This window comes from Macrobrachium nipponense, chromosome 49, assembly GCF_015104395.2.
Source record: "Macrobrachium nipponense isolate FS-2020 chromosome 49, ASM1510439v2, whole genome shotgun sequence".
Classification (NCBI taxonomy): domain Eukaryota; kingdom Metazoa; phylum Arthropoda; class Malacostraca; order Decapoda; family Palaemonidae; genus Macrobrachium; species Macrobrachium nipponense.
Window position 1 is genome coordinate 11,670,886 of NC_087224.1, and position 26,854 is coordinate 11,697,739.

At 41.4% G+C, this 26,854-nt stretch overlaps 1 protein-coding gene across 1 annotated transcript in view; it reads left to right on the forward strand.

Annotated features, from left to right (window-relative positions):
- The first annotated feature begins 14,940 nt into the window (after window positions 1-14,940).
- The window catches only part of LOC135205206 (uncharacterized), a 167,050-nt gene continuing 155,136 nt past the window's right edge, over window positions 14,941-26,854 (forward strand). Inside the window, exons 1-2 of the mRNA XM_064235569.1 lie at window positions 14,941-15,760; window positions 23,296-23,352. The gene's annotated coding sequence lies outside the window, so the exon portion shown is untranslated. The remainder of the gene's footprint in view (window positions 15,761-23,295; window positions 23,353-26,854) is intronic.

Sequence of the window (26,854 nt, forward strand, 5' to 3'; positions counted from 1 at the left end):
TCTCGCAGGGGTGGACAGGACTCCTTGTCTAAGTTTCACTAGGTTGCAGAACCTGCCTCCAGGGACTAGTGATGTTCCGGCATCAATCCAGTTGTGCCTCAGTCCCTGGGCTGCCTCATCTCAGACCCGATCCATCAACTGAATTGATGAGTTTCTCTTGCCACCGATCTGTACATTCTTCTGCGTGGCTTCTTCCGATGTTGGCGAATTTAACTCTTGCCAGTCCAGCCACCACTGGGTCTTGTGCTGACTTGAGTCTGCCCCACTTGTTCCTTAGTTCTACAGGGACAAGTGTTTTGAAGTTGTTTATCCCCATTCCTCCTTCTTCCAGCGAAGTATATAGGGCCGCATTGGTGATGTCCTTTGGGAGGTGTAGGGCCTTCTTTATCAATTTTCTTACTTCGGCGTCTAGATGGTGTAGTTGGTATTTTTTGAGCCGTCCGTTTACTGCCATGTGCTTTATTCGGGGTACGGCCTTTTTCTTCAGAACCCAGAGTTTTTGTTGGGGCTTCAGCGGGGGCCTTTTGTAGATGGCACAGGCAGTTTCTTAATTTCCCTATCGCCTTTTTCCCATTTGTTTTTGAGTCAGCGCCCTCTTCTATTCCTAAACACTTGTAGACTTTGCCGGGCTTTATCGCTGGAATTTCAGTCCCCTGGTACGTGATTGATCGGCCATCCTGGTACCAGGTTTTCTTCGTCCTATCGCCGACGATTCCGAGGGTGGCACACTTTTCCAGTCCAGGCTCGAGACCCAGTTTGCCTGCTTCATTTAAAAGTTTCTCTATTCCTGTTGTCAGCTTTTCTCTCGAAGTTGCCACCACAACGATATCGTCGGCGAAGGCTATATACTTTATTATTTCCGTCTCCAGCTGGGCCCCAATTCCAGCTGGTAGCTTGTCCAAAGCCGCTTCGAGGGCGATGTTAAATATTATGGGGGAGAGAGGATCTCCCTGCATAACACCTCTCTTTACTTGGTTCTCCGCGTTAATGATCTTGGTTCGGGTTTTTCTATAGTAGTTTGCTAGATACTCGATTGAATTCGTATCTAGCTGACGTTCTTTTAGGACTTTTAAAATGGCGTTGTGGCCAACCGAGTCAAAGGCCTTCTTGAAGTCGATGAATCCTAAGTAAAGGCTCGTGGAATTGGCCTTGGCTTTGCTGATTAGTTCTTCGAGAATCAGTAGATTTGCGCCGACCCCATCTTCTGCCTTAAATCCTTTCTGCCTAGCTGAAGTCGGGATCCGGTCCGCCAGCCGCTTAGCCATATTTTATGTAGCCCCCGAGTGACGACCGAGGTGACTGTAAATGGGTCTAAAGTCACTCGGGTCGGTTGGGTTATCTTTCTTTGGGATGAGGGTGGTCTGTCCCCGTAGCAGCCATTTTGTTACTATGCTGTGTCTCAAGATGGTATTATACAGCAACATAATTTTCCGATCATCGGCAGATCTAAATTCGCCTGGTCGTACCCCGTCTGGTCCAGGTGCTGATCCCAGCCTGGTTTTTTCCTTTTGTCGCATTTGATATCTTCAATTGATACTGGCTCCGTTTTATCGATATTTTTGGGAAGATCGTATTTCCCTCGTGTGGGTTTCCATAACTCGCCGGACCTTTCTCTCCCAAACAATCGCCCCCAGAATTCTTCAGTCCCTGGCGGAAGGGAGGGGTCTGCTAGGGGGTCCTTCCCATCTAGAATGGATGCTGTTACCTTCCCTCGGTTCTTTTTCCACTTCCTTTGAGTAACAGCATACTCCCTTCTTCTTCTTATTCTATTTGGTATGTTGCGATGGTTTGCTATCCTTCGGGTAGTCCACTGGCTCCTTCCCACTCACTCCGAAGATTCTATACACATTCCTTCTATGTCAGCCTCCGACGGGATGTCCTCCTGAGGTTCGTCATCTGATGTGTTTGACGGGGAGGCGGTGATACTTCGTTGTTGCTTGAAGGGGTGCCAGGTGTTGGTGCGATGATGGTGTCCTTTCTTCTTCTCTGTTTTCTGCTTCCTTTTCCGTAGTCCATCGTTCGAGGTAGTCGTTCATTCTGTCTTGACCGCCGTCCCTGCTCCTTTCCATGTCGCTCACTTGATGGATCCGTTCTTCATTTCCTGTGTTCTGGGGTGTTAAGCAGACCACCGGCTATCTACGCAGGTGTGACAGTCTCCTTCTTGGTGTCCTTGGCGAGGTTTCAAGATTTTTACTTGGCTCTTTGATGGTATTTGGAGATTCAAGGTGAGCCCTTTGTTTAGTTCTGCAGAGTATTTCCAGATATTGCTTTGTTCTCCTGATGTTCTTTATACTCTCCAGAGTCTTGCAGGGATAGAGACTTTCGTTGATTTTCTTATTTATACGGGGGTAGGTGGCTCCCACCTTGTACTCAAAGGTTGCCATCTCCTGTAGCTCGGCAGATGACCAGTCACTGTTCCCTTTTTCTTTAGGCGGTTTACTTCCGTTGCTACACTTTCCTGCTATTTCCCTGTTACCGCTTTTATTTATCGTCTTAGGGTTGTCATCTTCAGTTTGGTTTGTCCAGGCTTTATTTTCCGTCTTACTCTTTTCCATTACATTTTGAACCCTTTTCGCTTTGAGATCCTCAAGTAGCTTCTTGTATTTGATAGATTTTCTTTTACCTGTTATCTCATCGATGGATCTATGCGGGAGCACCTCTTTTTGGATAGCTTTATTCAGGGAGGGGTTTTTGTGATTTCTGAGCTCATAGCTCGCCATACTTACAAGCTCTTCTTCTTGCCAGATCTGATTGGGGCGGCTTTCTAGTCTTTGAATTTCTCCCTGGTGGTACTCACTCGGATGGGCTCTTCGTTGGTGCAGCCTATTTCCTGCAAACGTGGCAAAATCTCTAGTGCAGTAGGGACACTTACTATCCGCGCACAGGATCAGCGCCCCCCACAACGCTGATGTCCGTTCTCAGCATCATTTAAACTAAAGGTGGTGAGGGTACTGATGTTGGACTCTCTACGTCCATCCTTCAATTTCTTACTCAGGTGACTAGGCCTAGTTCCGGGCATTGCAAGGCTTACAATACAGGGCCACTGTCTGTTATTTAGGCAAAGATAGAACCTTCAGGACCGACACCAGGACCTGTCCTTGCACCTGGGAAACAGACTCGCTATATAAAAAATAAGAAAGTCGGTCGCAAGCAACCAGAACACCCGTAAAATCACCTTCTGGTCAAGTAGGGAGACGACAGACCCCAACCGCCCCTTAATTCCCCCCTCTACCTCTACCTCTACCCACAATACTAACTCCACCTTTTTCACTTCAACCTTTTACCTCAAATCTTCGACGAATCATATCCCAACCGTGAAATTTAAGACTGAATTTGCGTAAGTGGGCTTATCATAAGAGGTGATATCACCCAATTTCATATTTCCACTGACAACCAGTAATCAGTTTCGATCCAGTCAAAGTATTATTGCATAACAGAATTTATGAGTTTTTTTTGGGGATATATATATGATATATATTATATATATATATATATATATATATATATATATATATATATATATTAATTATATAATATAAAAGAAGCACCCGAGCGTGACCAATAGGCCTAGTGCTCTATTCTTAAAACAGACCTCTGGTTATTCCTGATAGATAAAAACGTCCTGAGAGAGAGAGAGAGAGAGAGAGAGAGAGAGAGAGAGAGAGAGAGAGAGAGAGAGAGAGAGCATAATAGGGGATACTCGAATTAAAATAATGCTCGCCAAGCATATTCACACTCCGGATCGTATGGACAAGAATAGTCTCACTTATGCACTGGCAAAAAAAAAAAAAAAAAAAAAGGTGGAAACCTACGAAAATACTTGTTTGGTGCGACCCTGAACGCAATTCCGCATGCAAAAATTTGCAAAATCGAGAAATTCCATGAAATTATTAACTAACAAGCTGGAAAATATATTTCCTTGATTCTTGAAATAGGCTAACCATGTAATCAACGCTAAACGCGCACATAACTTGGATTTCGTTTTTTTTTTTACACCAACTTGTCTTATTTATATTTCATTTAATCAGATGCTAAACTTCTCTGTGCTTTATCAAAAGAAATCATAATAACTTTCGATATAACGATATAAAAGTAGAAAGTTAATTTACAAATATTAGGCCAATGCTTATGCACACGGTTCCTGCTGCCACTCTATGGTGAACACTTCATATCACACTTTGGAAGCCGCAGATGTTTCTTTGGGGAAATTCTTTTTTTTCTATTAATAAACAATTACTGAACTAACATTGATCATTCACTGGGGAAATACTTTGTACGCTTATACAGTTAATCACTGATACGTATTATCAGATAAATAGGATGACAATAATTGGAATAAAATATACTAACTGGCAACTCCATGAGTTTCTATAGAAGTACGATCAATTCTGAGATTTGTCGCTTCACTTCTGGAACTTACTGTACAAAGCCAGAGATTTTCCACATATAAGATTTGTGTTATGCAGCCTAGTGCTCTTCAACGTAAGTATATAGTTGTGGGTCTCCCAGGCTCTTCTGTTGCCGTTGCCAGCCTATGCTATCACATACTATTCTCCCAGGGCTTGGGATGCCCTGGAGGTAAGAGCCGAAAATTTACATTGGAATTCTGTGCAGTAATGAGAACAAATGTGCCAGAGTCTGTAACATTGTCTTTTTTCTCATTAGCGACGCTTCGGGTATGCTAAGTCCCCATCCTCAGGCTGAGAGACGAGAAAAAAATAAACAATCATGATAATATAAAACTTGCAAACCATCTTAATTTTCATACATATAGATATATTAGCTATACAGCAATAGCATGTAAAAGGATCAAATATTTACAGTAAAAGAGTACACTTAACAAATAATAAGCAAATAAACGTTATATCATTCTTAATATCCCCCGCGTTCACATTTGAAAACAATTTATATTCACGGATTGATGGCGTATCATGGATTCACATCTTTCTTGTTGCTTTGCAAGCATCTTTTTATGTTACCGGGAGACTATGTGGTTAAACTGCTGTCCTAGGGAATTTATACCATTACTCTATTGAAGGTTTGGAGATGACACAGAGAAGTCAAACATATTCACAGATTCCATGAATATTTAAACACTCAACATCCAAACTTGAAATTCACTGCAGAATTGAAAATAACTGCACACTTCCATTCCTTGACACCACAATTTCTAGAGATAACTTCAGTTCACAGAAAATCTACATATTCTGGACTAGGCAACTTCAGTTTACAGAAAATCTACATAAACTGGACTAGGCCACAATTTTTTATTTTTACTGTAAAAGAAAACTATTGAGATGACTATCTGTCTGTCCGTCTGCACTTTTTCTGTTTGCCCTCAGATCTCAAAAACTACTGAGTCTGGAGGGCTACGAATTGGTATGCTGATCACCCACCCTCCAATCATCAAACATACCAAATTGCAGCCATCTAGCCTCAGTGGTTTTGATTTTATTTAAGGTTAAATCTAGCCGTGATCGTGCATCTGGCAATGCTGTAGGACAGGCTACCACTGGACTGTGGCTGAACAGAAAATGTGATTGTGCTGAAGAAACTTCGACACATTTTCTACTTGTTCAAGCTTTTCGCCTCTTCTTTTCAGAATTAATAGCATAAAGACCCTTGCCAATTGAGCATACCATATCAGCTCCAGTTTTATCAGATTTAACAGAGAGCTTCAGCACTTCCAAAACTTCTTTTGTTCTGATTCATTTGCAGTCACCTTGTTCCAAAAAGTTCTTAGACCCTTTCTCAGTAAGAGGGTCATCACACAAGTCCCAAATTCTACTGCACCAAAGGACACAAAATATTTAAAACTTCCTTACCTGGGAAAAAACGTAATACGAACGAAGGTTTGCAATAGTTAGAGAAATGCATACCCACAGATACACTTTACAGTTGCCTGGTGGCTTATCGTCATACGTTGTTTATCAGCTGACTTGTCCTGGCCGTAATACCAGGTGTATTGGCAGTTGCAACCGTTGGGTGCAATACAGAATCTCTGAGTACATGAGGAAGAGCACCTGAACAGGGCTCCGTCATTCACCAAGACATCAAAGTTATTTGGAAAGCAATAGGCAAACTGGACCTTCTCTTTTTGCAGAATCTCTTTGTATTAGGAGAATGTAACCAGAGTTTGTTGGCAGTACACTGATTATTCAGCTGTACTGCCTACTTCAGATTTAATAGGTATTTTAGTGGATGTCTATATTTTGTTTTTTTCCAACTGTCCATCCGCCTGTGGTGTTTGCGCATGGTTAACACTGCGTCCAGGGCTTTAAATAATATCCTATTTTGAATATTAATGATGTAATTAGCATACAGTAAATTATTAAAACACTTTTCATTTGCAAATGTACTCCCAGATATCCTTTTATTTACTTAAAACTTACACATAGCGTAACTATTTAAGGCTCGGGACGCAGTGTTACCATGCGGAAACACCACGGGCGGATGGACAGATGGAAAAAAACAGAGTATAGTTACCTTTTCTTTGCAGTGTTAATCCCCGTAGGAGGGTAGCGCTGTCAGTGCACCTCATGCAATGCACTGTAGGCATTACTTAATGTTCTTTGCAGCGTCCCTTCAGCCCCTATAGCTGGTTCACTTAAGGTAGATTCTTAGTTGAGCCCTATGCCTACGAGACGTTTGTTTGGCGGCCGCTGATTAGCTGAGAACTGCCTGCCTCCCAGTACCGGCCAATCAGCTGTCGCCAAACAAACGTCTCGTAGGCATAGGGCTCATCCAAGAGCCTAACTTAAGTGAACCAGCTGTAGTAGCTGCAGCCCCTTTCATTCCTTTTACGTGCCTTCAATGTATATTCTCTTTCATCCATCTTGGCTCTCCACCCTCTCCTCACAATGATTATTTAGGGCAACCGCTCTGAGGTTTTCCTCCTGTTACACTTTTCAAACCTACCTGCTCTCAATTTCCTTTCGAGCGCTGATTGACCCCATAAGTCCCAGTGCTTAGCCTTTTAGCCAGAAGTCTACAATATATTCCAGTCTATATGTATGAAAATTAAGATTGTCGAGAAGTTTTATGTGATGATCTTGTTTCTGAACAGAATATTAGATTTTGGAAGAAGCTTTACTACTGATATTTCACACTGTCATGTATAGCTATGGCTATTTGCCAACAAGTCATAGAAATTTACGTACTAGCTTTTCTGCTGGTTTAGTGGTTAGTGTCGTGGCGTGACACTCAGATGCCGCAGGGGTTGGGGGGGGGGGGGGTGGGGGGGGGGGGGTTGAAACCAGCATTCTTTGGAAGCTTGAATTTCAAGTCAGTGGCCCCATTGGTGTGCTTGTTCCGTGTCAATAGGTTTCATCTACCGAAATAATATTACAGTAATAATAATAACAATAATTACGGCCCTTATGTAAAAGGTGAGCATATCTTAGTTTAACTAGACCACTGAGCTTGACTAACAGCTCCCCTAGGGCTGGCCCGAAGGATTAGTAGATATTTTGATGTGGCTGGGAACCAATTGGTTACCTAGCACGGGACCAACAGCTTATTGTGGGATCCGAACCACATCATATCGAGAAATGAAATTCTAATCACACCAGAAACAAATTCCTCTTGATTCCTAGTTGAGCGGGGAATCGAACTCCGGACTACCGGATCGGTAGGCGAGCACATATGGGAGTACCGTTGGTATCCAGTGGCTGTTTTGATTAATCTAATTTCTAGAGCGCTGGAGAAAGAGGGCGGGGGATGGGAGGAGGAGAGGGTGGGGGAACAGTGGTAGTTACGCGTGCATTAGATAAATAGATAAGGCCGTCAACACCCTGCCAAGTAGCAGGACAGGTGTGGGCGTCCAGCAGTCTGCTATCGACTCTAGGGAGTTGCAGACGCGTTCCGAGGAGAGATCGCGGGCGGTGTACACTAGCTGCCCCCGAGTTGTTCATTGCAGTAAGTTTTCCGGAAGCCTTTTGTAGGCTCAGTCTTGTACTACATTCTTTTATGTCTTTTCGTAGCGTCGCGCCTGTTCTAACTTGGATGTGACTCGTCGGCGATTATAGCAGTCGCTGTAGTTATATAAAACATGATAAAACAATATTAGTTACAATAAGTTTCGATCTTGATGGAGAAGTATGTCTGGAAAATAATGATCTGTGCTCTTTGATAGGTATATCAATAGAAGGACAAAGAATAACTAAAAAGTTTCTATTATTATTATTATTATTATTATTATTATTATTATTATTATTATTATTATTATTATTATTATTATTATTATTATTATTATTATTCACGTCTCATTGGAAAGACTGCCAGAGTTAACCTAATTTAACTTATAAAGAATTTTTCACTAGGTTTCTGATAATTGAAAATACCAGATTGACATCGTCAATAGGCCAATTACTTAGCAGTGTCGCTGATTATGAAGAACGAATTATCAGAAAATAGCGAAAATATTATATATAGTATATATATATATATATATATATATATATATATATATATATATATATATATATATATATATATATATATAGAGAATCATAGGGGTAGCAGACCCGACCAAAATCCAGGTTGAAGAGTAAAGGTATGTCTTTCACAAGTATCGTTCATTACGGCAACGTTTCACATCGCATGATGCATCCTCAAGGCTGGAAAATTATATACTATGAATACTAAAACATCACTCACTCACATAAAAAATCTAAAAAAGCATAAAAATATTTGACATTTACAAATAGAAACAATTACAACGAGAACTCGAAAAGAACACCTACTAAGGTAAGAGTTAAAAAGCGACTAAAAAGGCAGAGAGAAAATAAACGTACAATAGATGACTAAAGCGAACGTGGAGAGTAAACAAACAGGTAGTTATGCTAAAAACAGTTGGAACAAGCTCACCACAGGGACCGCTGACTTGGAATTCTCTAAGCATTCGAAGATTATTAAGGTGTCCATGAGGAAGAAGTAAGCAAAAATAAATTAATAAATAGATTTTAAAAAATGTATTAAAATGCATGAAGAATAGTACCAGAGTTCTTCCAACTGCACGACTTGGGAGAAGTTCGACAGTGCGAATGTGAAAGATCTCTGTTGAAATACAGCTTATGCAAGAGTGACAAACAAGAGACCATTTGCGATGGTCCAAGTCATAACTGCTAGTTACTACTACTATTAGGAACCTACCATAAAAAGAGATAAAAATATCCACACCGGGACCAATATTCCAGTAAACGAAGTACAGATGACCTCGAACAGGTTGCATTGATTTACCACTGTTATAAATAGAATATCGGGCCTTTATGAACGATCTCCTCTTTCGTGGAGCCGTACCAGCTCCCTTTTTCGCTTTGCCTCTTTGCGCGGAATCGTGTTGGCAACAAACGGCTTAATGTGTCGTGATCGTTTACATAAATGAGGAATAGGGGAGTAGGGGGAGGGGGAGGGGAGTCGTTCATGGAACCCACACCCTGGGTGTGATTGTCGTGCACGTTTCCCGCTGAATGTGGGTGTGAGCTCGCTCGCATGCTTGCTTGCAGAAGTATATTTATGTATGAGGGCGGGGGTTTGTAAGGGCTTTGCGAGGTCTAGGCTTATATAGGCAGCGCATCCATTTTTTTTATTTTTGACTCTCGGGGAAAACTTGACTGCTTTTCCAACAGCGTTTGTTATGCGTCAGAAAATGTTGCTATTGCAATACTTTCAGGCATCTTGATACTTGTAACTAATCAGGACCGTCAGCTAAAAGAGATGACAGGAAGGAGGAATACGAAAAGTGACGAAACGCAACTATATATATGGAAGTCTGGTAAACTGTATATTATATAGGACTCAGTGGTTCCCAAAACGTTTCATTTGGCCCCACCTAATCATGTCTGAGGCATCTTCGTGCCTACATGCGCTGATATATAATTGTTACTATTCGAAAAGTGAAGCCCTGTTCGCTTGGAGGAAGTCTGAAAGGACATTAATTTGGCTTAAACTTTCTCGATTTGGGCAAGCTGTGGGTCATACACCCAACGTTAGGGAAAAAAATTCTAGAGAAAACGTTGAATAAACGTCCTTCGCTGTTGCGTTGAACTTTATTGTCACATTGTGATAGCAGTGCGTCCATGACGAGTTCCTTTTCCTGAAAAGTCGGTTATTCATTATTAAAGAGGCGGTGAATCCTATCCAGTCAGCTTATTCATGACTAAAGAGGCGGTGAACCATTCAAGGACTCCAACGCAGACAAGTGTTCAAACTGCGTCCGTTTTCAATATTTTTTTGCGCAGTAGACCAATTCAACAAGGAGGACTTTGCTATGCAACCAGGGCATCGTATCGAAATTCGAAAATAAGACATCGTTGGGGCGGTCGTGGTTATAGGAATGGTGGATGAATGAACAGTCTATACCAATCTAAAAGGGGTTTGACTGCAGATTAATGGTTTAAATCTAAAGGGGGTTTTACTATAGACTAATGGTATAAATCTAAAATTAGTTTCACTGTAGACTAATGGTATAAATCTGAAATTTGTTTGATTGTAAACTAATGGTATCAATCTAAAAGTGGTTTTACTACAGTGTAGACTAATGGTACAATTCTAAAAGGGGTTTTACTGTAGACTAATGGTATAAATCTAAAATTTGTTTGACTGTAGACTAATGATATAATTCTAAAAATGGTTTTATACAGTGTAGACTAATGGTACAACTCTTAAAAGTGGTTTGACTGTAGAATAATGGTATAAATCTAAAATTTGTTTGACTGTAGACTAATGGTATCAATCTAAAAGTGGTTTTATTACAGTGTAGACTAATGGTACAATTCTAAAAGGGGTTTTACTGTAGACTAATGGTATAAATCTGAAATTTGTTTGATTGTAAACTAATGGCATCACTCTAAAAGTGGTTTTACTACAGTGTAGACTAATAGTACAACTCTAAAAGGGGTTTTACTGTAGAGTAATGGTATAAATCTAAAATTTGTTTGACTGTAGACTAATGATATAAGTCTAAAAATGGTTTTATACCGTGTAGACTAATGGTACAACACTAAAAGTGGTTTGACTGTAGACTAATGGTTACATACACTGACGTCACTATGTCTTACTGTGCAAAAACAGGTTTTCTTTGACTTTTCAAGTACCACAAAACAGGTTTCTCTCCGTCCCACCTTAAGGCATTACTTAAGGTTCTTTGCAGCGTGCCTTTCTTAGGGCCCTAGCTACGACCACTTTCGTTCCTTTTACTGTACCTCCTTTCATATTATTTTTCTTCCAATTCACTTTCCTCAATCCTCTCCTAATGATTGATTCATAGCGCAACTGCAAAAGGGTTTCCTCCTGTTACGCCTTTCAGGCCTTTCTGCTCGAATTTTATTCTCCTTGTTATTGTTTACTCAGGGAGTAAGCCTACAAACCTCTAAAAAGGTCTGGAAAAGTGTTTTGCGTTGAGTTAAAGATACAGGAATTTGAGGCTTGGATATTTATGATCTATTTATTAGAATGCGATTCCCGTAGACATTTGCATACCATTATTAGGGGGGTTAATTTGGTTGCGTCATCTTCGCTAACCTCACCCTTCTCTCCTCCCTCTTCCCTCCCTTTCATAGATACGTCTATTATTTGTTTACCTTATTTATGGCAGTTTCAATTCCATTATAAATGAAATCTTTTCGATTTTACCTTTTATTCTAAACGATGACCTTTAAAGAATGTTAGTTATAAACTCATTATTTATTCAATTTCCATTGTCATTCGCTCACATCATAGCGCTGAATGACCCTATGGGTCCCAGTGCTTGGTTTTATGCCGCATTCAAAATATACCATTCTCTGGCATTCCATTGAGGGGTGGGAGATGTGTATTTCTGGTGACAGAAGTTCACTCTCGACATGGTTCGGAAGTCACGTAAAGCCGTTGGTCCCGTTGCTGAATTACCACTGGTTCCGTGCGACGCGTAAAAACACCATTCAAGCATATCGATTAAAAAAAAAAAAAAAAAAAAAAAAAAAACGACTTGCGCATCAAGGGATCTATCAGATCAAGGTCCTTCAAGTATACCTTGTGTATAGGATCAGGAAAGGACAGAGGCCTCGTTCAATCGCAGTCAACTGCGCTTCGCATTTCAATCAGTAGTCTCTCTCTCTCTCTCTCTCTCTCTCTGGTTTGGGAGTGTCTCGTCCGTCTATCTGCTTGCCTGGTCCGTCCTCCCCCCCCCGCCCCCCCCCCCCCCCCCCCCCCCCCCCTCCCCCACCCCCCCCCCACCCCCCCCCCCCCCCCCCCCCCCCAAATGCACCAGAAGGAAGTGTGAGCAGAACCACACTTCAGGAATGTAAAAGAAGAAGAAGATCTCGGTGTTAATCAACTGCCAGGCAAGATTGGATGTGTCCGTGAAGCTGCGTCTAGCTGTATTTCATAGAAATAAGAAAATGAGACTCCCGTAAGGGGGCTAGTGTCGTCAGTGCACCTCGCATGGTGCACTGTAGGCGTTACTTGAGGTTCCGCGCGAAGTCAGCCTCTTTCATTCTTTTTTACTGTATCTTCGTTCATATTATCTTTCTTCTATGTGGCTATCCACCCTCTCCTAACTGCTTTGAGGTTATCCTCCTGTTACACCTTTCAAACCTTCTTAGTCTTACTGTCCATTTCCCTTTCAGCGCTGAATGACCTCGTAGGTCCCAATGCTTGGCCTTTGGCCTATAGTCTACATATATTCAAATGCATTTAGTCCCACCGAGTATACTCGGGTTTCGTGGTTTGTCTGTTTCGAAATCGTCATGCCAACATGACACCGCGTTGCCCGGCCCGTACGTAACTCATGTACTGTAGATGGAGCCAAGTCGCTTTTGGCTCCATGTGGTGCGTTGCTGGCTGTTTTGGGGAGTGTCGTCGTGTGCCTGATGCATTTCCTCTCGGACGTAATAGCTGCGTGTCACGAAGCTCTATAGCTAGCTGTCTGTCTCTCTGTCTGTCTGCCTGCGCTCTCTGACACAGAGATGAATCCGCCTGACTCTTTGTGTTGTTACATTATATTCCCTCAGGTTCTCTCCATGGCTCCTCTTCTAGCTGCAAGTCCTTTCGTTCCTTCCACTGTACCTCCTTTCATATGCTATTCCTTCCGTCTTACTTTCCCCAGTCCTCTCTGAACAATTGATTCAATGTGCAACTGCTTTTATGAGGTTTTCCTCCTGTTACACCTTTCTAAACCTTTCAGTTCAGTTATGTCATTATAGCACGTCCGAAAAGTATGCTAGAAAAAGCGTCTTTGCATCAAGCTCGGGTGGGGAGAGTAGTACTAGTCATCTGGGAGAGTAAGTTAAGAGGAAATTTTGGTACATTGTCGTCATTCTCTTGTTCGTCCCGCGTTCCATCTTGTATTGGAGGCCTTTTTTTTCAGGGGGGCGGGTGGACTCTCTATCACGAGAGTATATATAATGTTGTAAGGGGTCCACAATAATAATAATGTTAATAGTTCGTGTATAATTTGAAAAAAACTTTACAAAGCTTTCGAACCCTTGCCTGCTGGGTTCATCGTCAGTCCAAATGAATCATTCATTGGGACTGAAGTTGAACTCAGGGAAGGGTTCGAAAGCTTTGTAAAGTTTTTTCAAATTGTACACGAACTATTAATTTTTTTTTAATTCTGGATCCCTTAGAACAGTGTTTTTATCTACCAATGGTGTGGGTCGGAGTGTCTCACAATCTTCAACTCTGGATATCCTGGAAATAGTTAATAAAGTTTTATCGGCGCAGTCGAGTTATCTGTACACTGTATAACGCTGTATGGCCCGCGACCCATAAACCTTTCAGCCATGGCCAGGTGGTGGCCTGTGTTGTGGTCATGGCTAACTTTAACCTTGAATAAAATAAGAATACCGAGGAGGCTAGAGGGCTGCAATTTGGTATGTTTGATGACTGGAGGGTGGATGATCAACATACCAATTTGCAGCCCTCTAGCCTCAGTAGTTTATAAGATCTGAGGGCGGACAGACAAATAGCCATCCCTTTAAACTTTTTTTTTTTTTTTTTTTTTTTTAAAGAAACTAAAGAACAAATTATTCTCGCAAACTGAAGGTTTTCGTTCATGTTTATGAAAATATATTCTTCGTCAACTCCCTGAAATTAAAATGATAAAGTTAATATAAATAAATAAATAAATAAGCGTTTAAGCATCTCTATTTTTGCAATTGTTATCTGCGTAATCTGTAATTATTATTATTATTATTATATTATTATTATTATTATTATTATTATTATTATTATTATTATTATTATTATTATTATTTCAGTTTTCATATTCAGCCTTCTAGGCCTGAATTCTGTAGCCACAATCTGTTTTGTTAAATCGTTATGATTTCTACTATTTCTTAACTACTATTCTCAATAATATCGCGGTCACTACCATTATTATAAACACTATTTTTTTATAAGCGCTTCTGTGGCGTAATTGATATGGTCTTTTGCCTGCCACCTCGGTGGCCGCGAGTTCAATTCTCGGACATTCCACTGAGGTGTGAGAAACGTGTATTTCTGGTGATAGAAGTTCACTCTCGGCGTGGTTCGGAAGTCACGTAAAGCCGTTGGTCCCGTTGCTGAATAACCACTGGCTCCATGATTTTATCTGGTTATCTCGTGTGTCTGGATTACGTGCATTGTATTGTTATATTCTATGGATATATAGGCCTGCCCTGAAATAAAGGATATTATTATTATTATTATTATTATTATTATTATTATTATTATTATTATTATTATTATTATTATTATTGTCGTGAATTCAGTTTTGTCGTCAATACTTGGCTGAGTTATCCGTGTGTGTGCCAATGTCTAGCATTTCCAGTCCTGCCGTAACCACTGGGTATTTTTCAAGGTCCTTTAATTATACCCTGTGCATTTATAGGAGAGTGACAGCATCATGTCGCGGACCTTTGCACGCTGCTGCGTCGACTTCGGGACTCTTGGCAACTCTTCTCAGTGTGAGTTGTCAACCACGATGGGACGGGTGCCATCTCTGTTGGCTCTGTGGCCGCCGTTACAAGTGCCACTTTAGTCACAGCAGTTCAAGCTTGGGACCGGGGCGCCTGGTTGGCACGTGGTTCCGTGGTCGGAGGATGTAAATAGTGAACTAGTGCCTCTACTCTTCACGGCGGTTTTTTTGCCGATGAGAGGGATCTCTGTGGGCTTTAGAGGACGGGAAATATGCCGAATATGCCGTCTCTTCTTTGCGGTCTAGGTCAGAATCCTTGACCCCCGCACCGAGAGTAGATCGTTCGCGACTAATCTAATGCTTCGTGTTTTAGGAAATTCGTTGATGGACCTGTGTGGTTTACAAGTGTTTGTGAACAATTGAAAGGGTCCGAATTCGTGTTTTCGGAAAGTTCGTACGTTGAATTGCTTGAATATTTACAAGTGTTTGTGAACAATTGAAAGGGTCCGAATTCGGAAAGTTTGTACGTTGAATTGCTTGAATATTTACAAGTGTTTGTGAACAGCTAAAAGGGTCCGAATTCGTGTTTTCGGTAGTTCGTACGGTGAATTGTGTGTTTGTGAGCGACTGAAAGTGTGCCCATTGCATTTTTGTTCAGTTATCGCTACGAGCTGTCGATTTTTCTGTTCGTGATAAGTTATAACTCACCATCGACACCTGAATATACGCCTACGCGGACAACTCTATTCCTGGAAACCGTTTGGTGAGATGTTTTTCGACCACGACGAAGATACCCCCGAATGACACAGATGAGAGCGGCCTTCGAGAAGAAAAAGGCTTGAGTCACACAGTGGAACTACCCCTGAGGCATCAGTCACTGAAGTGAGTAGTATATGCAGTTCGAGCTAAACGTATGCATATATATATAAATGACATTGACATTTATATATAGCTAAAAACAATAGACCAGATAAGTGGTACCCTCTCCTAAAGAAAACACTTCAAAGGTTAAATAACAGTATGACAGTCGTGACTGACGTAACAACACAGACATGACAGCAGAGATCTTAATAATGATGGTAATAGCTGTGAGAACGTATATATATATATATATATATATATATATATATATATATATATATATATATATATATTTCAGGCACTCATGACTAAGATGTCCATAGCCTAGGCTTACACTGCAATCGTAACCGTGGGAGAATCTACGCAAGATCACATATGCACAACAGACATTACTTTTTAAGGTTCTTTGCAGCGTGCCTTCGGCCCCTAGCTTGCAACCACTTTCGTTCCTTTGACTGTACGTCCTTTCATAGTCTTCATCTTACTTTCCACCCTCTCCTAACAATTGTTTCATAGCGCAACTGCTTAGAGGGTTTCCTCCTGTTACACCTTTCAAAGCTTTTACTGTCAATTTCCATTTCAGTGCTTGGCATTTGGCCTAAATTCTGTATTCAACTCAACAGACGGACAAGGATTGGGAAATGGTAGAGGTGTCAGAAAAAATCTAAAGCGAATTGACGTCCATTGTGGCACACACATCCCAGCGTGGCAGCTGTTTGTTCGACTCGAAGGATTAATTTTTGCAAAGAATCACTGCCTAGACAAATCACGACGGTCTATGGTCCGTCATTATAATATAGTGCTTCTCATAACCAGGTAAACTTTAGATAAGTTTTGGAAACAGATCAGCGCGTAACCAATACTATTGGCAACACCTAGATTTACCGACTGGCACACTGTTGACAGTACAGCCTTCGCCTATGCGAATGAAAGTGCATAGTGCCTACATTTACCGACTGACATGTTTATTTTTAGCGCCGTGTTCAAAACCTCCCCGTAACTGCTTCGAGTTTTTCCTCCTGTTACACCTGTCAAACCTTCTTACTGTCAATTTCAGTATCAGCGCTGAATGACCTCATAGGTCCCAGTGCTTGGCCTTTGGCCTAAATTCTAATTTCAATTCAGGGGGCCTTCCTTAGTATACAAGTAGATGACGCTTGCATGCGCGTGCTTGCACACGAAGCAGCGAAGCGAAGCACTTTATCATCTGAAACAAAAGTATCAGGTGTATCATTGTCAATGATGTTTTAGGGTATTTTTTATCTCTAGACCTATCCCTCTGTAGCAGTGGAGAGACTGGTGTCGATGGCGCCCCGGGGAGGACTCCAAAATGGCTAAAAAGTACGCAAATGGTGGAAACGAAACGCACATTCTAAGCGTATAATATGACATCTCGGTCGTTCTTCCGTTTCCTCAAGCGAAAACAAAAGCATAACGCAGCAGCAGATTCATACGACGGAACCTACGAGCTTCGTTAGGAAGCGAATTCGCCAATGACAACATCTAAGTCTAGAGTTATTATGCCAGACCGGCCGGACCTGCTGCTCAGATTGTAAGAGTGACCCCCCCCCCCCCCCCGCCCCCGCCCCACACTGCTCCCCCCTAGTTAGACGCCACTCTTCTCCAGAGGTTGCACCTTCTTCACGCTTGTATTTTTTTCCCACCTTCTTTCGAATTTATACAATTCTTCATTTGTTTACTTTCATGTGATCTTACCATCTAGAGGGTGAGGATTATTATCAGAAAACAAGTAAAAAATGCGCCAATGGCAAACAACTGCTGCCCGTGAAACTCATCCTGGCGTTGGTGGCCTGCCCTATAAACGTTCCCAGACGCACGATCACGGCTAACCTTAGCCTTAAATAAAATGAAAATTACTGAGGCTAGAGCGCTGCAATTTGGTCTGTTTGATGATTGGACGATGGATGGTCGACATACCAATAAACAGCCATCGAGCCTCAGTGGTTTTGACGATCTGAGGCCGGACGGACAAGAGTTTTCTCTCAGAGAAAACTAATAAAAAAAAGAACAAATCTCATAAGAGACACTTATTCCCTTAAGCATCCAATAGTTAAAGAGTTTCCCCTTTTGGAGGAAGAACAGGAGATACAGGGAAGTTCTTTTGGGATTCACGAAAAATTTCGCCAAATCTCTTTCTGAAGGCGGAGGGCACGAATGGCTGCCCGTTAAATTTGCGCGGTTCTATCCTGTGCATTCCTAAGAGAGAAGACTGCTGGACGCTTTGTAATTCCCGCGCACACAAACACACACGCGCACACACACACATGCTATCTTTCGCTCGCTTCCAGCGCCGCGTCATATGATACTGTCATTCTCCGCTGTTGGTCGGATTACAAGCAGTGCCTTCTGACTCAGACACCCGGATGTTGAATTAAACAGCATTTAGGAAAATACTTTGCCTCCAAAACTATGCGTCCGATCTTGTCCAAACGGGGAAAGGAAGTGCTCTATTAAATGTCAGGTAGCCCAGGAATGAAAGAGAGAGAGAGACTGTACCTCCGTTCATATTCTCTTTTCTTCCTTCTTACTTTCCGTGAACGCTCTTCTAACAATTGTCTCAAAATGCAACTGCTTTGAGGTTTTCCTCTCTCACTTTCCCCCTTCAACTCTGAATGACCTCATAGGTCCCAGCGCATGGCCATCGGCCTAGATTCTATACATTTCATTCTTTGTCGACATAAGCAGCGAATGGTGCTCCGTAAAGGTAGTCTCGACCGATGTGTCGACCGCGTAGTAACTGGCGTCAAGAAATGGGGACAGGGTCTAGTGGTTAGTGTCGTGGCATGCCGCTCAGATGTCGCGGGGGTTTGCGTCTCCCCCGGTGCGATAGAAAACGAATCACTGGCTCTGTATCGTGGTCAGTTACTGCTGCGGTGGGAGGTTGAAACCAACGTTCTGTGGAAGCTTCAATTTCAAGTCAGTGGTCCCATTTTGGTTGTTAAAATATCCATATATAATAATATATATAATATATATATATCGTAATATATATATATATATCTCTTATATATTATAATATCTATATATCTATCTATATATATATGTATATTCTATATATATCTATATATTATATATATATCACATCACCGTATTCATATACATGCATTAAGCTACTTGTTGACCGCCCTGTCGTTGGCCTTGTCGATAACATCACTGAAGTCCTGATTTCTCCTCAGTCAGCCGGGCGCTGGTTCGAACCCACGAAGAGGACGAAATCATTATAGACTAAACAATTCCCCTACGGTTAACGTCTTCGAAAATATATTAATTCCGCGGTAGAGCGAATTAGATGTCAAAGGACATTTGTAGCTTAATGCATATGTTTATATTTTGAAACTGGGAGAGACAGACACGCAAACACCGCTACTGTATGTCTGAGTATATGAGAGAAAAGAGAGAGAGATAGAGAGAGAGAGAGAGAGAGAGAGAGAGAGAGAGAGAGGCATTGTCACGGCAACAGTAACTTAATCCCCAGTAGGGTAGTATCTTGAGATGGCAGACGGGAGAACATGCCCCCACCCCCTACCCCCACCCCGCGCATTGCTGCAAAGAGAGAGAGAGAGAGAGAGAGAGTCCCATATAGTCTGACACTAAACGAAGCCAAAAGCCGACTTCTCATTTGAATAGACTTCCTCGAAGGTTATTATTTGACAAGAGGTATTTTCACTGCTATAATACTGTTTTGTTTCGTTGGATATGGAGGTAACGGTCTAAGTTTAGCTACTTCGGACGAACATATGTGTAATATATATATAATATATATATATAATATATATTATATATATCTATATATAATATATAATATAATAGTCTATGATGGTGTTTATGGCCGTAATATAACGTTTAATTCATGATCATCGGAAAGTATTAATAATAATAATAATAATAATAATAGTAGTATAATAATAATAATAATAATAATAATAATCTGGTAAAAGATCCCCCCTTTAGACAAATTCTGTTCAATAAAATGGCAGAATCAAGCGAATATATAAAATCAATTCGCTTAATTGTGCCACAATAATAATAATTAATAATAATAATAATAATAATAATAATAATAATAAGAGTGCCAACTCGCCGGCAGAGATTCATTGTCAGCGGTGGATTGAGATCAAGTCAGATGTTAAGTCGCTAATGATAGCAGCAGCAGCAGCCAGTGTTAAGAAAGTACGAAAAAAAAAATAAATAAATAAAAACTCTGTAGACGCAGCTGAGGGCGCTGTGCAGAGTAATGCTAAAAACGAGACGCTTAAAAACTTATGGCTCAGAAGGAAGCATCCTTGCAGGGGAAAAGGTGTTATAGAGATCGTACAATACAAAGCAGCTGACATTCAGATTTGGTTGTAGCATTTCATGATTACTGCGTAGGGTGGGTTATAGCGTTACTTAGAGGTTCTTTGCAGCGGTTTTCCTCCTGTTACACCTTTTAGACTTTTTTTCACTGTCAATTTCGGTTTCAGCGCTGAATGACCTCGTAGGTCCAAGTACTTGGCCATTGGCCCACATTTTTTTAGTTAATTTTTTCTTTATATTGAAGATGTTACATGAAACTCTCAGTTGCGGCCCTTGAAACTTTTAGCCACAGCCCGCTGCTGGTCTGTGTTGTTGGCACCTATAGCGGTGCCAGATGCATGATTACGTCCAACTTTAATCTTAAGTAAGATAAAAACTACTGTTAAGGCTAAAGGGCTGCAATTTGGTATGTCTGATGACAGGAGGGTGGATGATCAACATGCCAATTTGCAGCCCTCTAGCCCCAGTGGTTTCTAAGATCTGAGGACGTCAAGAATGCAATAAAACTAAAAACGGATACGATCTGTCATCAGACTTGGCAAAGTGGCTTTTAGGGCGTAACATGCTTGACATTTACGGGAATGTCAGGAACTAGGAACGTTTCTCAGGGAGCCAAAAAAATAAAAAAAGTCTTAATATTGATCGGTTGCTGGTGATGAATTGTAAATTGCACACACACACACACACACACACACACGACTATAATAGGATGGGGGTTGGACGTGTCCACGGACGGTGGAGGAAAACCACTACTGCTTTCTGGATTCCTTGTGACAGAAAACAGTCCTCGCTGCAAACTTGCATCCCCAAACCCCACAGTAGAATGGTGCACTGTAGGCATTTCTTGAGGTTCTCTGCAGCAGCGTCCCAATCTTAGGCCCCTCACTGTAACCCCTTTCGTTCCTTTGGATCACGTGCCTGGCATATAATGATAACAAAGTTCTTATCTATCCAAGATAGTCACCCCTAATTAAGGGTCATTATCCTTATGATGTTTACAGTCTTTTGTTTATGTTTTTTTATGCGGTCAGCCCCAACGAGATTGTACTGCTAAACACGACTTGGCAAAGGTGGCTACATGCCAGATTTAAACCCTTGGGATTTACTATCTGGGAAAGATCCGAAATCTTTATTTCTGTACAGGATGTATAACTGAATCACGAAAGTTTGGAACGTGATAAATGCATAAAGGTGTAAGCCACGGAAGAAAGTGAAACACTGCAGTAGTTACAAGATCTTTCGACTCGACGTCCTTTACTTCATTGGAGTAGCTGCAAGATCTTTCGACTCGACGTCCTTTACTTCACTGGAGTAGCTACAAGATCTTTCGACTCAACGTCCTTTACTCAGCAGACCAGTCTGCTAAGTAAAGGACGATGAGTCGAAAGACCTTGCAGCTACTCCAGTGTTTCACTTTCCTTCGTGGCTTATACCTTTATTTATATTCTGTACAGGATGTTTCATTTGGATCTCGGAGGACACAGAAGGAGAGAGAAACGACAAGTCCCGGACCAATGACAGTAGCTGGGACTTGGTCACACGAAGGAAAGAAAACTCAAGACCCAAAGGGCATCATTGCACACGACATAACTCTTGGAATTCTGAAGAAAGTAGTATGTTGACCATCCACCCTCCCGTCATCAAACGTACCAAATTGCAGCCCTCTAGCCTCCTCAGTAGTTTTTATTTTGAATAATGTTAGACATGACCATGCGTCTGGTATCGCTAGGGGTGCCAACAATGCAGGCCACCACCTGGACGTATCTTGAATGTTTCACGGGCCGTGGCTGGGAGTTTCATACAGTATCATACAATGTACAGAAAACTCGATTTCGGGACATTCTTTACTTCTTTTTATGAGATTTCTTATCCACTTCGTACTGAAGATCTTTTAGGCTTATTTCCGCGTAGACAAAATAAAAATAATAAAAAAGAAAGAAAGGCTCTCGGAATGAGAGCATCTGTCTGCGCTCGCTGCTAGGCGTCTCGAATTGTTGTTCTCAGTACTTCGGAGAATGCCACTTCTGCTTCCTTCTTCTTCTTCTTCTTCTTCCTCTTCACCAAAGCCCTCGTTGCCGGGAGATTGAGGAGAGTACATTCATTCCTTTCCTCGGGATTTTGAACTTGAAATAGCTCCGAGGGTCTGGCGCCAAGGAATGGGAGCGTCCGTGCCTTTAAGGACTGACAAGGAATCCGCAGGAACTTTGTTATCATTGCTTCGGATTCTTCGCCAGTTGATACGATATATATATATATATGTATAATATATATATATATATATATATATATATATATATATAGATATATATATATATTATATATATATATATATATTATATTATATAATTAACATTGACCCTATCCTCAGGAGCTTGCAAAATCGAGGGATGAACCAAGTGAATATTTAAAGGACCTTGGGATGAACAACCCACCGAAGAGGTTCATCGTGAACCCTGTCATTGATTTTCCTGCTATGGTGATGACCTGCCTTTCCTTCTAAAGGCAATTAGATCTCCATTAACAGTGGCCGAAGAAGGGTCATTTTGGAGGCCGTCATAACGTAACAAATAAAACAATGTTGATCGCTTGGCTGCTGCGTGCTGTGACGTCACGCGGTTTGTCTGGGTAATGCGTTGAGCAGCTGTTGTTCTCTGGGACTACAATGCCCGACGGGAAGAAACGGGCCCCGTAGGGTAGTGGCAGTGCCGTCAGTGCAGCTTCATCCGGTGCACTGTAGGCATAACTTGAGGTTCTTTGCTCCTATCTGCAACCCCCTTTCGTTCCTATTACTGTGCTTCCATTCATATTATCTCTTTTCCGCCTGACTTTCCACCCTCTCTTAACAATTATTTCCACAGTGCTTCAACTGCCAGTTTTCCTCCTATTACGCCTCTCAAACCTTTCTACTGTCAATTTCCCTTTCACCGTTGAATAACCTCGTTGGTCCCAGTGCTAGGCCTTTGGCCTAAACTCTATATATTACATTCAATTCAAAGAATTGCCCTGTTTTTATTTTATAATTCAAGAGAATGCTCAAGGGAACATACGCATTTTACCGTGATATTCACATCTAACAACACTTGATCAGTTCATTTTCATAACTAAGAGTTATTTTCTGTTAAAGATACTCTAGAGAGAAGTGAAACTTTATTTTAATTAGAAGGGTAGAATAATAAGAACCTTGATTAGACGAATAGTATTATTGTTATTATATATATCTTTGTATCTTTTTTTTTCAGTGGCCAAGGCGAACTGGCGCCTCCTTTCCTGCCTGGGTTCCGACGACACTAGGAGAGGTATTTCATCTCTTCTCTTATATGATTGCACACAGTTATAGTAGCCATTAGCTAAATTTAAAATGCATCTTCATTTGGATCTGTCCTAGATAGTGAACCCAACCCCCCGAGGCTTTAGGGGGTGTTATCTAGGACTGATATTTCTTGGGTCATTACCTTTATGATATTTACAGGGCTCTTTCCTAGATAACAACTCCCAAGGGTTTTCGATCTTTCCTAGATAGTAACCCCAAGGGTTTGGGATCTCTCCTAAATTGTGAGCCCCAGGGGTATTCATCTTTTTTCCTAAATAGTGAACCCCAAGGGGTTTGGATCTCCTAGATAGTGACACCAAGGGATTTTATCTTTCCTAGATAGTGAACCCTAAGAGTTACCAAAAGAGTGACCCCGAAGGGTTTGGGATCTTTCCTAGATAGTTTTTCGGTGTTCGTTATCTAGTAATAATATTTTTGAGTGATCATTTTATATATTTACAGTCTTTTGTTTATGTTTTGATGGTTATCCCTAACGAGCTTGTACTGAACACGCCGTAAAGGTGGATGGATATATACGATGTTAAAACCACTTGGGGTGACTGATTTAAAACCACTTGGGAAAATTAATGTGGCCTTTTTTTTCTGTGACTCTTTCTCCCCTTTTTTCTTTTTTACCTGGATTCATGAAGCGCAACGGTAAAATGCATAAACAAAGCAATCAACCATTGCAACACATTCCATTAGACAAAACATATTCAGGAAAAGAATTAAGCAAATGTAGAAAAGTGGTACAATGTCGGTAGCTATTAATATATGAAGAGACATCTAATGATTGGTTGTCCAGTAGGGTGAAAGAATGAAGGTAATAAGCCGCGCTATACACCCTTCCTAGCAGAAAGAAGACTGGTTGTGTACACAAAGGAATGTTCTATATCGTTTTTATGACGTGAACGCCATTCTCATAACTGACCACACTCCTTGATAAGACAAATAAGCGTGACGTGGATTGATACAGTGCGATAGACTCATTCTTTACAGAGAGATTTCCCCCCCTAAATTTGATGGGGTATATTGTATCATGAATATGAATGACAGATTTCAGTGAAATGTTACGAACGACGGGTATACAACGAAGTTAAAGCAAGAGGTCCTTCCTTTGAGTAGCGTGACGAAGCCCTTGTTAGATAGCATCTTTGGCCTGGAGGGGCCTCGCACAGCCAGGGACACTGACAGCGTCAGGTAGGCAGACAGGCCGTCCAGGGGTAGTAGTAGTACTACGCCCTTGGCTTGTCGCCCTGGAAACTGCCTAAACAAGGTGTGTCACGGTCACGAGAACGTCTCATCGAAAGGTAGCACTTATCTTACTATACCCACCCTCTCCTGACCATTGATTCATAGTGTAACTGCCAATGGTTTTCCTCCTGTTGCACCTTCCAAACCCACATACTTTTTAATTTCCTTCCCAACGGTGAATGATCTCATAGTTAGGCCCAGTGCCAGGCCTGACCTCTTATACTATAGAGTAGATTCACGTCAGCTGTGCATTTGATAGTCTAGGCCAGTCCCTTACGACGGCTCCTGATTGGTTGTTCGTAAGCCAATGACAGGGCTGGAAATTATCATTCTCTCGAGAGAGTTCATATAGGTAGGATGTATGTTCCTCCTCTCCTGGGAATGTCTCTGTCGACGGTTAAGTAATCAGGACTGCACGCGATCATATCTGAAGGAGGACAGGTTTCACTGTATACTCTCTCTTTAATGAGAATGATAATAATTTTCAAGTGTTTTTAGTAGACGAATTTTGAGTATAGTGCACACGCATACGTTCGAATATCTAAATATTATCAATATTTATAGATAAATATCTGAATATTTCAGTATGATGCAGACGCGCGTGAATAAGATCAAATATGTAAATAATGCAAAACGATTGAAATTGTAAAGAATATAAAACAGATGCCTCTGATGTTGTAAACAGCTGGACAACAGGCAGATGTTTACATGAACCGAAATAGTAGGACATGCGATACACATAATTCCGTTTCCTGAAATGAATAAGAAGATTGATTTAGTACAATTCTGACTGAGGGCCCTCCCTGCCTACCTGGGCCCATAACCACAATGGACAGAAGGTGGTCCCTGGAAAGGTGACAACACTCAATCGGTCGAAGTTGTTGCCAGGTTTATAAAGAGTCCATGACTCCAACTATACATTCTCCGAGGTGCTGAGTCAACTTGTAGTGCATGACTACTTTCTTTCTAATTTTTTACCCTTTTTTTATTGATAGTTATTTTTTTCAAAGTATTTACAAATTCATTTGTAAAAAAGGTGTTCTTTTTCTACAGCATCTTGAGAAGTCGTATTTGGAACATTCAAGTTTAAATGCAATAGTATTTATTCTCCAGTTTACGTTTAAGTCATCATCTCTACTTGCGCAACCCACGTTAACGTATTCAGTGACTAGGGAGGACATACAGTGTTCTTTTGTTTCTTAGTTCTGAGCTGACAGTTTTAAAATTAACGTTAGTGCCGTCAGTGCACCTCACGGGATGCAGTGTAGGCATCACTAAAGGTTTTTTTTGCAGCGTTCCTTCCTTATGGCCCTAACTGCAACCACGTTCATTCCTTTGACCGTACTTCCGTCCATATTTTCTTTCTTCCATCTTGCTATAACCTGACAATTGTTTCGTAGCGCAACTGCAAAAGATTCTCCTATTACACCTTTCCCCTTTCACCGCTGAATGACCTTATGGGGTCCCAAGGCCTGGCCTTTGTCCGAAATTACATGTACTCCTTCCTCCCTTATCAGAACAGGCTGTAGAACCATTCTTCTTTTTTGAAGGTCGCTGAAACATTAAGATAACCAAAGCATTTAATACTATTCGTGATGAACCATCCGACAATCAAGCTTCGCTTAACAAGAAGTATAGCCACAGAGATCGATCCGGATCGATTCTCTTACACAATCGAGGTGCTTCGTAGAGTTAGGGACGTTGCTTAGTTACTCCGTTTGTTGACTAAGGACCCAATAGGGAGAACGATTCGGTCAACAACGATCGAACGTCCGAAACTGCCACGGAATTGCTCATTGATAATGGCCCCGGCGAAGAGCCGTCAGCGCGGAGACAATGCAGGCGATGGCGGTCATGTTTGCGGTGTAATCAGTGCAGTAGTACTATGGATTTTGTCACTTGTTGAATGCCGTGGCTCTCTCTCACGCCTTTCTCACCTTGAACATGAATTCGCCTCTCTGGCCCTGACCTTGTACGCTTTTATAGTCTCTTTCTTTACTTTCTTTTTGAGAAAGGAACAGTAAAAGACTGATAAGTGATAAATGCGACTAATGCTCTTCAGCGCAATCGAGTTGTCTGTACAGTGTATAAAATCTGTATGTAACAGCCACAGCACCGTAGTTTGCCTGCGTTGTGAGGTGCCAGACGCATGACCATGGCCAGACGCATGACCATGCCTGCGTTGTGAGGTGCCAGACGCATGACCAAAATAAAAACTATTGAGGAGGCTAGAG